This window comes from Drosophila obscura, unplaced genomic scaffold, assembly GCF_018151105.1.
Source record: "Drosophila obscura isolate BZ-5 IFL unplaced genomic scaffold, ASM1815110v1 contig_1, whole genome shotgun sequence".
NCBI lineage: Eukaryota > Metazoa > Arthropoda > Insecta > Diptera > Drosophilidae > Drosophila > Drosophila obscura.
The window spans coordinates 9,464,153-9,477,022 of record NW_024542679.1 but is presented as its reverse complement, the minus strand read 5'-3'; the positions used below and the strand labels follow the sequence as shown (position 1 = coordinate 9,477,022).

General features: G+C 44.0%; 1 protein-coding gene across 22 annotated transcripts in view; it reads right to left on the bottom strand.

Moving 5' to 3' along the window:
• The window catches only part of LOC111077641 (glycine receptor subunit alpha-3), a 46,432-nt gene extending 34,142 nt beyond the window's left edge, over nt 1–12,290 (bottom strand). For 16 of the 22 annotated variants that reach the window (XM_041594881.1, XM_041594852.1, XM_041594879.1 and 13 more), the window contains exons 1-2: nt 12,156–12,289; nt 7,107–7,508 (exon numbers count right to left, since the gene is read on the bottom strand). The gene's annotated coding sequence lies outside the window, so the exon portion shown is untranslated. Of the gene's footprint in view, nt 1–7,106; nt 7,509–12,012 lie in introns of all 22 variants that reach the window. The other 6 variants (XM_041594858.1, XM_041594880.1, XM_041594894.1 and 3 more) reach the window with 3 other exon arrangements.
• Between the last annotated feature and the right edge of the window lie 580 nt (nt 12,291–12,870).

Here is a 12,870-nt window from a genome sequence, read left to right as displayed (position 1 = left end):
ATGTGGCATGTTGTTAGTGGAAGGGTGAGGGAACCCCAAGCACCAGAGCTAAGATCTCTGTTTCTCTGTTACAGACCAAAGCAGAGCAGACCAAAGCAGAGCAGAGCAGAGAGCATATTTGAGTTGAAGCTCTGCATAATAATTTTACACCCATACACTGATATAGTTACGTGTGGGTGTGTGTGTGTGTGTGTGTGTGTGTGTGTGTATCCTGTGTACATGATGAAGGGGAATGTAACCGAAATTTTGTTGTATTGAAAGCACGGCTAGGATTTCCGTTCGTCCTGCACATGGCAGATGACACTGCCGCCTGCCTGCCACATCTTCACTTCTTCCACTTCCATTCTTCGCTTGCATTTTCAATGAGTTTGGCTTTTACCTGCTGGAAACGGGAGATTGTTGCTGCCTGTTTGGTTTTGGTTTTACATATATACCATATCCACACATACATATGTGTTGGGGTGGCAGATTAAAGAGCCATATATCATGTTTGAGTCAATATGGTTTATGCCATATTCCAATAAACGCCGTCATTCAACTTTGTTCACGTGTCGCCCGCCAAAGTGCCTGTAAAATGCAACTCCTTCTCATTTTCCTCGCAGCAGCAGCATCACCATCAGATCATACTTTTTCACAAATTTTTCTCGCATATTTTCCCAGCACTCCAAACTTTTTTTTGCAACACAAATTTCCTTTATATCAACATAAAAAAAAACACACACACACCGAAAAGTGAGACAGAGCACGAGAGAGGGTAACTCATTTAAGTTGTGACATGTGATGCTTCCTTCCCCCCTACCCCTGCCCCACTGCCGCACTGCTCCTCTGGCGCTGCCTCTGCTGGCTGCCTGGTTAGGTGATGGCCAAGGGTGAAAGTTGTGCATAATTCACGTTGAGCGCGAAATGTGAAAGTTTTCAGCATCCCCCAGCTCATCCTTCCGCCATTTCCCTTCGGATGATTGGTGTCAGGCTGAAGGGCAAATGACTCTGGCTTTGGCACGTTGCAAAGTTCAGTTCGTGTTTCTTTTTTTCAGCTGCAGCTACAGCTGCAGCATTAATTAAAGTTGTTATGGAGCAGGAAAAACATGTTTACAGCTGGGCTGGGCGATTGATTTGATGGATAAAGTTCAAGGGAATCGTCTGATCTATATACATAGCTGGCTGTAGAGCTCCAAGTGGAGGTGCTGCCTCAGAGCTTTGCAATTTCCATTCTTTTATAGAAAAATATCTATATAAAGAGTTATTGGAAGTTTTTATGCATTGATTTCCATTCGCTTGTGCCAAGAAGACTGCGAATAAATATTGAAAAAAATACGAGTACATACATAGAGGTACATATGTATGTACAATGTACATATGTATTTGCATTGGCATCGTACAACAAATCAATTTCTGTTTGACCAAACGCTCCACTGAGCTGAACAGTCAACCAACTCCACTCCAGTGCAGTTCCCAAAACAAACCCCCTCCGTGTATTTGGAGCACTCTGTGCCTTGGTTTATGCCTTTTTCGTACCTGCAAATAAACTTGACTCGTTGCCGGGTTTCGTTTACGCTCATCTTGCCTTTGGCCCTGGCACTGGCAGTGGCAGTGGCACTGGACCTGCCACTGACACTGATTGCCTGTGAGGCATATGCCTGACTTGACTGCAGTCAAGACGGCCATTATTCACTTGCACTCGCCACTTTAGGATATAGCAAGGAGCAGGCAGCAGGCAGCAAGGAGCAAGCAGCAGGCAGCAAGAAGCAGCACTCGTTGAAACTTAACGGGTAACGGGAGCTCAGACATAAAAGAAAGCAGCGAGTCGCTGGTTGGACTGTGGTGCTGGTGCTGCTGGTGCCTCTCGGTGGTTGTGGGGTGCTGCCTGCTCCCATTGAAGGCTTGGCCACCGCACCGGATGTCCTGGCATTTCCGCCTTGCTAATACCGAGTCGCCATGAGTCAGCCATTGTTTGGGGGCGGCCGTCTCTCATGTTTGCCGTCTGCCTTCTGGCTTGTGCTTTCTCGCAGTTTTCTTATTTTTTCATTAGCATTTTCCTTGCAGCTCTGTGGGGAAATATTGTCGTCAATTATGTTACATAATCAACAAACAAACACACACACACACACACATAAGAATAAAACAATTCCTTGGCTCTCGCCCTGACTTTGACACGGTTCCATTTGTGTAGGGATTTTCCTACGTAGATTTACATTAATGATGTCCACTTTGCACGCGCCCAAAGAAAATCCTGAACTGGGTTAACCGTTAACTCTGTATTTGGGTTAATTTCATATAATTTTTCATGATTTCGGGCATGGTGGTTCTGGCAAGATGAATGGATCAGGAAACGAAACACAAATGGCGCCATTATGATGTTAGCAACGGATATACCAAAGAGCCCAAAGGCACTCAGTTCTGCATAGACGTACGTGAAGTTGAGGGGAAGGGGAATGGGGACTGGCATAAGGAAACTAGATGAAATTTCTTACTTGCAGAAGGGGGAACCATTCAATTCAAATATTCAGATGATTCAGAACTCTTTCTCCACAATGTCCTGGAGGTAATCGATTCGTTTTGGTGCCACAATTTGTGTGCTTTGTCCTAAAAATCATTCTTTGCAAACTCTGCAGTCAGAGGCTTAGTTGACGATGTTTTTTTCTTCTTTTGATCTTGTTTTTCCCCAAGCTAATGAACCTGAATTTATTGCCAAAGCATTATGGGCATAAGCACAGTTTGCACATACTCATTTTATGGCCAACAACGGCGAATAATGTGGCTGAAAGGCAGCCAAAATCGACTAATGTATGCAAACCTACACACACACACACACACACAGAAGAGACAGAAAGAGAGAGAGAGAGAGAGAGACAGAGACAGAGAGAGAGAGAGAGAGAAGATGCCAGCGAGAGGGCTTGGCGTGCCCAAAAAGTTGGTGGTAACATTCTCTGTTGTTGTCTGCACTTGTGTCCCCCGCACACACACACACACACACACAAAATGGATTTTGTCTGCATTAAAATAAGTTCTAGATAAAGCGAGGAAATTGCTTTTAAATATATATACGTTCGTACGTACGATATTTCGAGAGCACGAGTTGCAGGAGTATATATTTTTGATGGCAATTCGTTTTTGCATAGAAAAATTGAGACATATTCTGAGGCATTATTCAAGTCGTTAAGCTGCATGGAGCATGGAGCTGCTGAAAGTCGTTTGCCACACTGACGTATACGTTATTTTCCACATTGTTTAACGCCAAAATCTGCACAGAACTGCTCGGATCACATATATATACAATATATGTATATGTATAAAGCCACTATAAAGTGTCACAATATATAAAAAGAGTGTAAAGAATTTATTTATGGTATGAAATGAAGTTGCGGATGGGTCCAGTCTACTGCCGTTGCACATTGATGTTGGATGCCAACTGTCTGGAGTGCCAATTGGGATGGCTCCCACATTGGGCCACATAAATCGCGACCAAAGACACAAGACATAAATCTAAATTTGGCTGCCAAAGAAATCATATTTTCCAAGCACGCACAATGAGTTTTTGGTTTTTCCCCGATGTTTCAGTGGACTGAAAAGCGCAGAGGGGCGGTCATATCTTAGTCATAGTTGAACCCACGCCTCGGCGCTCTGGCACTGGCACTCAATAAGATGGCATTTCCAGATTCCCAAATAATAACTGGGTCACTTGGTTAAGTCTGAATTATGAGGATTGGCAGCGGCTTAAAGAGTTTGGCAAACATCATTGAACAAAATGATATGCAATTTTTGTGGCTCCTGGCTACTGGGTACTGCCTGCCTCCTCTCTTATCGTAACCTTGACATCCCACAGGCCTACTTCTTCTTCTTGGCTGGATGGCCAGCCACACGCACACATAAATAATTAAAATGACCTCATAATGTTTCGATTTTTTCCTCTCTTTTTCCGGTTCTTCTGTGTGTGTTTTTTTTTTGTTTCTTTATTTTTATTGTTTTTCTGCGTTCTAGGTGGACTTTTTGGCGCTTTTTCGACTTTTTGCCGCAGTCATTAATGTAATGGTCTGCATTATTTGACTACATTTGGAGGTTTAGGACTCGTATCTGGATGGCCTCTTTGCCGACTTGACCCTTAGCACACCCTTTGCAAATGACACGCAAGACACGACGCTGCATGCCCCTTACACTCCTACATACATATGTAGGAATGTGGCAGAGCAGAGTTTGCTGGCAAATCAAGTGGGTCCATGGCCAGCCAGCTGATCCATCGCCTTGCCATCATCCTTGTCCGTCGAGTATTTTGCCTGTGCTTTTAGCCTTTTATTGCTGGTCACTTATTTGCGCTCGTTCAATGGCGAACTTTTCTTTTCTTTTGTATTTTTTGAGCTGCTCAGCAATTTTCTGCGCCTGGCATTTTCGATGGGCAGTCAGTCATGACGTTGCTCCAGCGTAATCCTCGATTGCCGCTTTGCCTGCCAAATCGTCTGTGCCATCAAATTAAACGACAACTAAATTGGCGCACATTTTGTGCTATTTGGCAGGCTTTTGTCTGCGCTTCAAGGCTTACATAAGCAGACAATGAGCAACAACAAAAAAAACATACAAACAGGCAGCCAGACAGCCAGCCAACCAGCCCAGTGAGGAAAACCAACCAAGAAAGGCAAATAAAATGCCAGCAGCTGACATTGATTGGGGTTATGACACAAGGGGTGGTGTGGGGTGCCTGAAGGCGGCGGAGATCTAATAACCGTAATAATATTAAGTAGCTGATAATTTGACACTAAGCTACAGGGGCATAGTACGTATGCGATAGAAGAAGACAGCAACTGGCACAAACTGGCAGAACGTGGACCTGTGCCTGTGTGGTGAGAGTATCTTGTAAAGGTTGAAGAAACTATTTTCGAGGGATCCTTGCCCTGTCACTTTCCATTTCCAATTTTCCCACACACACACACACACATCGCGCCCCTTGTCGGCTGCAATTTTCCACCGTACTTAATTAGTTGCTGTCACACTTGCTGGCAGAACGAGCAATCCGTAAAACCCACCAAAACCAGCACAGCACTCTGCAGCAGAAGCAGCAGCAGCAGCAGCAGCAGCTTCAGCTCCCTGGGCGCCCATAGAAAACTTTCAAAATAGATTAAATTTGTTCTTGACGAAGGTGCAGGGAGGGGAAATTCACCGCACAGCTTCCAAGCCCCAAAAACCCAAAGAGAAACTGCAGAATGGCAAGAAATGGCTAAATTGAGTGCACACAAAACGAAGGGAAGGAAGCTAAAGAAAGGGATGGGATGGGTTGGGAAGGGGGAGAGCAGCGAGCGATAGTTGCTGCACAAGTGCAGTTTTCCTGTGGCAGCAGCTTTCCTGCTGCTGGTCAAACATAAAAAGCATAACACATGGAGCGGCCCCCAGAAAGAAAGAGCCAATAAGATGATAGTAGTCCCCGGCAACAGGATGAACAGTTTTCTTTCGCATGCCCTGGAGCCGTCCTGGCCTGCTTGGCTTGCTCGTCCTGGTCGCCCAGTTATGACAACACAAAAGGATGAGCCAACACAAAATCCCAAAAAGAATGCAGAGCCAGTGAGAGGCAGTGAGAAGCCCACGGCACAATCCCAAATACCCCTGCTCTATGCTGTGTGGGAAGGCCAAAACTGGAACTGGATGGGCTTTGGGCTATTCAATTGTCCGCTTGATCTCCGGCAAGGAGTTGCCCCCCTCCTTATAAACCTTTTCTTGTTTGCCCCGCTGGCCATTTCATTTCATTCTCTTTGCTGTTGATTTTCCATTTCGTTTCCATCAAGGGGGGGTGGGGGGTGCGGTAGTGTTTAACGTTTCTGGGCATTCAGTTTTTCGGTTTTCGGTTACCTGTGCGGCAATGTAGGTCAGAATATGCTGCATGCCACATTTTTGTGTGTGTTTAACTGTTTCCCAGAAATACTACGCACACGTCACCTCGGACAGGGGGCGTGGATTTTTGTTATGGTAAATTTAAAGTGCAATAACATGCTAGCACACACAAAACAATGCCAAAAGCACACACAGTGCAAAGTGGAATGGGGGAATGCTATACGCGATTCGGATACAGTTTCCTGTAGGCAGGTACCACTGCCATTAAAAATAAAGTGAAAAAACAATTTCACAGGCAGGTCGAGCGGGCAGCAAAAGGAATCGCACCAATTTCATGGCACAGTCAAGCACAATTTATGCAGCAGCCGCTCGGAAACAAAAAAAACACACACACACACACAAATATCCAAGTGAGCAGTGACAGAGTATACGACTATCAGATATCCTCACTGGCAGGACTAAATTGATTTGGCCATAAATCACAAGTAATAACCGATATTTAACTCTTTTATGCATAGATGCCATTTGGAAAGATATATGTAAGTATATAGAGTAAAAATATATTTACTTGCACACTGCGGCTGGGAGATAAAATTCGACAATCATCCAACGCCATTTATCAGGCGGTGCTGCAGCCATAATGCAAAGGGAAAGTTGAATGTTTAATGTTGAATGCCAAATGAAAGCCAAACATTGCAGCGTCATTTCACCTGTGTGCATGAACCATGAACCCCTGTACAATCCGCCCCGCCCGGCCGCCACCGATGTAATTTAGCCAGGAAATTCAATTTAGCGCAACGCGGTTTATCTGATATGAGGAAAAATCGGCTTATTTGTTGTTTCCTTTTGCGCCAGCATCGTTCGTTTCGTTCATTCGGCTAAAAATTTTTGCTAAAACATTCTCAAAACTTTTCAGCGAGATACACCATGACGTATGGGTAATACATATATGCATTCGTGTAGGAGGGGCGAGGCGTATGTCCAATATCCTGACATGTGTTTAACATTTGTTAGTACTACTTGATCGTTGGACAGACGCCATGTACATTGTACATACATAGGTAAATATTTGCAGCTCTTAATCGTGGGACACACCAATGCAAGTACATACATTCAGATGGGCATGTACATACATATGTACATATGTATGTATGTACGTGTAATAGTCGTTGCACTTGAGCTGCAGCTCAGGTAAATTGCCATAATTAAGGTGCCGGTACCCGTCCCCATCCCCATCCCCATCCCCGTAAATGAAATAACATGATGCTGAGCACACTCTGGTCGGAACTTACCTAATTAGTGACAGGATTTCGAGGCAGCACAAAGTAGGTTCTTCTTCTGCTGTAGTTACTGTTGTTGTTGCTGCTGCTGCTGCCCAGACACTGGGGCATGCCGCGTGCGTCGACAAACTGCCACACACACACACACAGACTGACTGACTGACGGACGGCCTTAACCAACGTTCATTTGGCCCTTTGGGCTATTGTTTGTGGGTGGTCCTGTGCTTGTAGTTTTTGTTAGCATTTGTTGTTGTAATTGTTGCTGTTGTTGCTGCTGTTGTTGTTGCTGTTGTTAGCCAACAATCTGGCAACGCCTTTCGCCTCGCTTACAATGTTTTTGTTTTTTGTGTTTTTTTTTTGTTGCGTTGTTGCTTCTTACACAGCTTGTTGCAACTTATGTGCAATTGCCTCGGGCTGCACGGACACGTAGAGAGAGAACGAGAGAGAGCGTGAGTGGCGGGGCAGGGGCTGTAGAGTGAGTGGAGAGGGCGGGGGGCTTAACCAAAAGTTGCAAGGACACGCATCGCCTGACGAACGACACACACAGGACTTTTGCACACGATGAGAGAGCGCGAGAACGAGCGAGAGAGAGAGTGCGCGGCGGCGACGAGACGTACGACACTTTGAAATGTTTTTGCTGGAAATTAACACCCCCGCAACCCCACCAGCTACAAAAAAAAAGCACTGAGCGTTGGGGCATGGTGTGTGTCATGGTGCTGGGGGGACCCCGAACCCCTCGAGTTTTATTTTATTTTATTTTACTTCTTTCTTTTGGCTTTATTTAGCCAACTTTTGACGCTTTGCTTTGCTTTACTTTACTTTACTTCCCCCGCGTTGCCCCTCTGCACATCTTCTGCTCATTTTGCTCCTTTTTGGAATTCTTTGGTTTTATGCTTTTCGCGCTTTGTTGTGTGTTCTTTCAGGTTTATTTCTATATTTGTTATGGTTCTTCGTACTTATTTTTTATGATTGTTTTGTTGGCCCCCGCTCCGTTTGTCGCCGCTCACTTTGAAGTTTTAACTGCCCTGCGATGTATGCTATACCCAAAGTTTCTCCTGGTTTTCTTTACTCTGGCTTTGACTTTGATTCGCACTGACACTGGCACTGGCACTCGCACTGGCACCGGCACTCGCAGTCGCAGTCGATGGTCTTTTGGTGCCACTGCTGGGCCCTAAACTTTTGTATTCTTTTCTTTGGTTTTGGGACCAGACAACTAAGTGATGGGCAGCAAGCTGCTTATGTAAGTGGCAGCAATTTGCCAAACAGTTAGTTGTTGAGTAGCAAACACTGACAGGGAAGAGAAGAGGGTCTGGGCATGGGACTGGGACTGGCTCTGGCTCTGGGTCTGCTCTTCCTCCAGTTGGACACTTATGTAAAGTGATGTAAAGCTCGGGCAGAATAAAAGTCTGCGAGCGTGACAGGTGGACACTTGAAGAAGACTCGAAGAAAGTTTAATGTTAAATGTAAGAAACCCGAACAAGACTGAGTTTAATGGAAATAAAGTTTTGTGTGTGAGTGCAAGGGAAAGTTGGAAAAGAAAAAGTGCGCTCAAAGTTTCATGAATGCAAAATGTAATATACATATTCGTAATCAAATATGTCTCTGATTCTAAGGAAATACTTCGTATTAATATTTCATACATTTCCACCAGGCTGAGCCATGATCCACGACCCCCAACCCAACCCACTCGCCCACGTATAGTCACCTTTCGTTTCCACATTCACATATTCGCAGCAAATTCATTAATAAATCATTTCTTGTACTGCCAGTGCACTGGGCACATTTTTACATGGCTCTCATATGCACTACATCCCACACATAAACATATATACATACACGCGTACGTACGTACATATGTATGTACGAGTATGCGCTAAAAATCGTGTTTGTCTTTTGCCTGAATGAACTATTTTTATTTATTTATGCACCAGATTATTGCCAGACAAAATGCCCGTGAAAAATAAATTAAAAATTAAATAAAACAAAAATAACTTTTTCATATTGCCTGCCCGCGGGTTTTTGCATTCAATTTGCATCTCGCACATCTCCCAGTAATTACCAGAAAATGTTTTGCGGCACTAAACATTATTTTATACGCTCCAACGCGTTGCAATTTTTGGAAATTTATTATCAAGAATGCCATAAGGAACGCCATAAGGTTGCACCCCCGCCTAAGGTTGCCTAAGGTGGTGCAGTGGTCAGGCAATGGGGGAGGCTAATCATTTCTCTGCACTCTTTCCTTATCTATTATCTATTTTGCAAGCAGACAATGTAAAGGAGAAGCCGCTTGAAAAAACTAACAAATTTTCTCTGTGTGCAGAATCTTTTGGTGTGCACGAAATATGTTAAAAATAAACCAAAGCAAAGCAAAAGGAACTGCAACAAAATGCGAAGTACCAGACCAAAGCAAAACGAAATACGAGAGAGACATAGAGACAGAGAAGGAAAAACAAAAGAAATGAATAAAACTGGCATGTGTGCGTCGCGTTGCATATTCAACAAGCCAAAAAAAAAAAAAAAAAAAAAAAAAAACAATAGGAACCCCCAACGAATCTTCACACCGAATTTAATTTATTTGTAAATTGTAACAACGAATTCGTCCGCAGCGTGGCAGATCTACAGCAGTGTTCACAATAATAGTTAGCACAAAATACCTCTTTTCTTATATATTACACCAAAGATTTATTTACATACATATCTATGTGTAGATCCAACTGCTCATAGAATTTATTTTTTAATATTTACTTTACGAATTGATTTTCTAGATTTTGACCGCTACTGTATGAGTACCATAAATTGTAGGGGGACTGTTTTGGGGGACTGTTTGCCATATCATTACTTCGAGGTGGCAGTGGCAGACAAATGCCTGTGCTGTGTGTTTCAATGTTCAATGTCTGTCCTTAACACAGCATTGGAATGCTGGGAATTTTTGCTAGAAACGACAAATTTTTGTCTAGCAGCCAAACACGCCCAGAAATATGCAACACGTCCTGCCTGCCCCCTTCAATGTGACTCCACCCAAGTGCACGCAATGTTAGACCCACACGACTGTGGGTCACATACTGTTATTCTCTTGGCTGTGCCTGTGACTGTGGCTGTGACTGGAACTGTTGGGCTGACTCATAAGGCATTTTGTCTAACGATTGACTGACTGAATGACTGAATGACAGACTGACTAACTGACAGAATGACTAACAAACTAACTAACTAACTAACGTGTGTGACTTTTGCCAGTTCGGTGCCGTTGTGTTCTCTGTTCTCTGTTTTCTGTTTTCTGGCTCGGCTTTTGGCTCTGACTTTGCGTGTAGTTCGTAATTTAAGTAATGTGGGTCGACATGGTGGAAAGCTTGAGCCACTGCGTATCCTTGTTGTTGCTAACGCGATTTACTTTTGAGCAAAACACGCGCCATGGCTCCACCATATCATACTATATATACATTTGTATATACATATGTATGTAGTACGAGTGAAAGTAGCTGCCTCAAGCTTGTGTGGTTCTAGCAGCCTAATTGTCATTGAAGGCGGCCCACCTAAGACATAAATTCAATTTCTTTCGGTTCGATGTGACAAGTCGTGAAGGAAGGAGCCCCTGCCACTGCCGCTGCCACTGTCGCTGCCCCTGCTATCCATATACCACTGTTCAACTGTGCTGTGTGCTGCGCTTCCACCACTGCCATGTGTTCTTGTTGCTATTATTTTTGGATAGCCAACCTTTTGGGGGTACGTTGCCATCGTTCGTGTTGCTTTCTCGCGATGTCGTCGCTGCCTTCTGCTGCTGCTGCTCCTACGCCCCTACCTTTTTTTTTTTTTTATGGTTCTTGTTCTTGTTGTACCTCTGCCTGGTTCTGGTTCTTGTCTTCTCGTGCCGCCGTCTTGTTGCTGCTGTCTCTATGCTGCACTGGCACTGGCACTGCACCTTGACACTAATATTGAGCAAAGGAGAGACAGAAGGAGAGCAAGTGCAACTAAAAATAGTCAGTGAGAGACCGCTAAAGGCAAATTGATTTGGGTTTCGGGTGCAGGTACACGGGTACGGCTACGGATCTCTCACTTCCACCACTTAGCGCGGACACTTGGCGATTTTATTGTCATTTAAAAGTTATAATTGGTAATTGATGCCCGATGGGACTCACTCTCTGACTGACTGATTGATTGACTGCGTGTGATATGATATAGACGTCTACAATTGATTCTTCGGGGATTTATTTTGGTGGAAATGTGGATGGATATTTTGGATTTTGGATTTACTTTATTTGCAAGTATTTTTGTTTTAGTAATTAAATTAAATTTTCTATTTTTCACAATGAATATTCTTGTTTATTCTTGAATGTTTTTATTTTTTTTTGTATGGCTTGAACCTTGCTTGGACACTCGCACAGCTAATTGTTAATAACAGTATTTTTTGAAGCCACTCGATCTTGCATCGCTTATTGTGGCTATTGGTAGGACCCGCCAAACCCATTCCATGGCGCGTACCTCCCCACCCCCGTATGCACAATCCAGCGTACACCAAAAGAGACCAACACCAGAGCTTTACATAACTCACTAGCCGCTCCGCTCACTGCACTCTCACACAGAAGGAGACGAGCCTGAAGTTAGCCTCAGTCGAGAGCCCGCAGCGAAACACACCAAACAAAAAGGCAGGAGAATACGTTAAAAATTCAAAACACAAATGCACATTTAATTCCCGCACACACACACACACACACAATGCCGTTTCCATGCGTTTTTCAATCATTTCTTAGCACTTTGTTGGGGGGGGGGCACACATGGAGCACACGGAGCACTCGAAACTCGAAACTGTGGAACTTGCAACCCGTTTGTCGTATGCATTTTAGATGCCAGGCACTTTTTGTATATTCACTGCTGCTACGTTTCCTTACTCTGCTCCTACGGCGTTTACTATATATTTATGTACCGAGATACTATATAGTAGATGTGGGGATATAGTATGCTTGTAGTCGATATTACTACGCTGGCCTATTGTTTTGGCTGTGTAAGTATTGGGGCTGGTTGGGGCTGGCTGGCTGGCTTGCTGGTGAGTGTTTGAACTATTTCTACTTAGAACGTGAAATTTTGCTCCGATTTCGCTGTGCTGTTGAATTGCAAACCCGACCCGAACTGAGAACGCAAATGACCAAGTTTTCCTTTTCATGCAGTTTGGTTGAGTTGGCACGCATTTTCTTTTCGGACTCCCACTCGTGCCCTGCGCTCGTGACTCGTACTCTGCCTCGGACTCTCGGACCCAAGCAGGATGACGGAACGAAGGCAACACCGAAAAGACTGTGGTGCGCCGCTTGCTTTTCGCTTGCATTTGGTGGTAGCTTTATTCGGAGTGAAAGCTTCCCGTTTGATGCTCTCTCGCCAAAGCTGCGCAGGAAGCTCTTGGGGAAAGCTTCACAGCTGATTGCCGCAAAATGCATGCGGTGTTTGTTTTCCTCCTTTCTCCACCCACTGGCGCCGACCGGAACAGCTGATGGGCCTCTCTCGCCGTGTGGCAAATGACGCAATGCTTTTGCAGGTGCCTCTCTCGCTACAGTGGGCCAGTGTGGCATGAATTGTGGCAAGTAAATTGATGACATCATTAAATGTTATTTGAAATATTAATTTTATTTTTAAATTGCAATTACAATTTGTTGTTGTTCGCCTTTCCCTCCACTTTGGATGTTTTTTTTTTTTTGTTTTTTATGCTAAATTGTATTTGTTTTTATTTATATTTATATATATATATATATTTCACACATTTTGTTGCAAACAATATCAATAATTCTTTTAA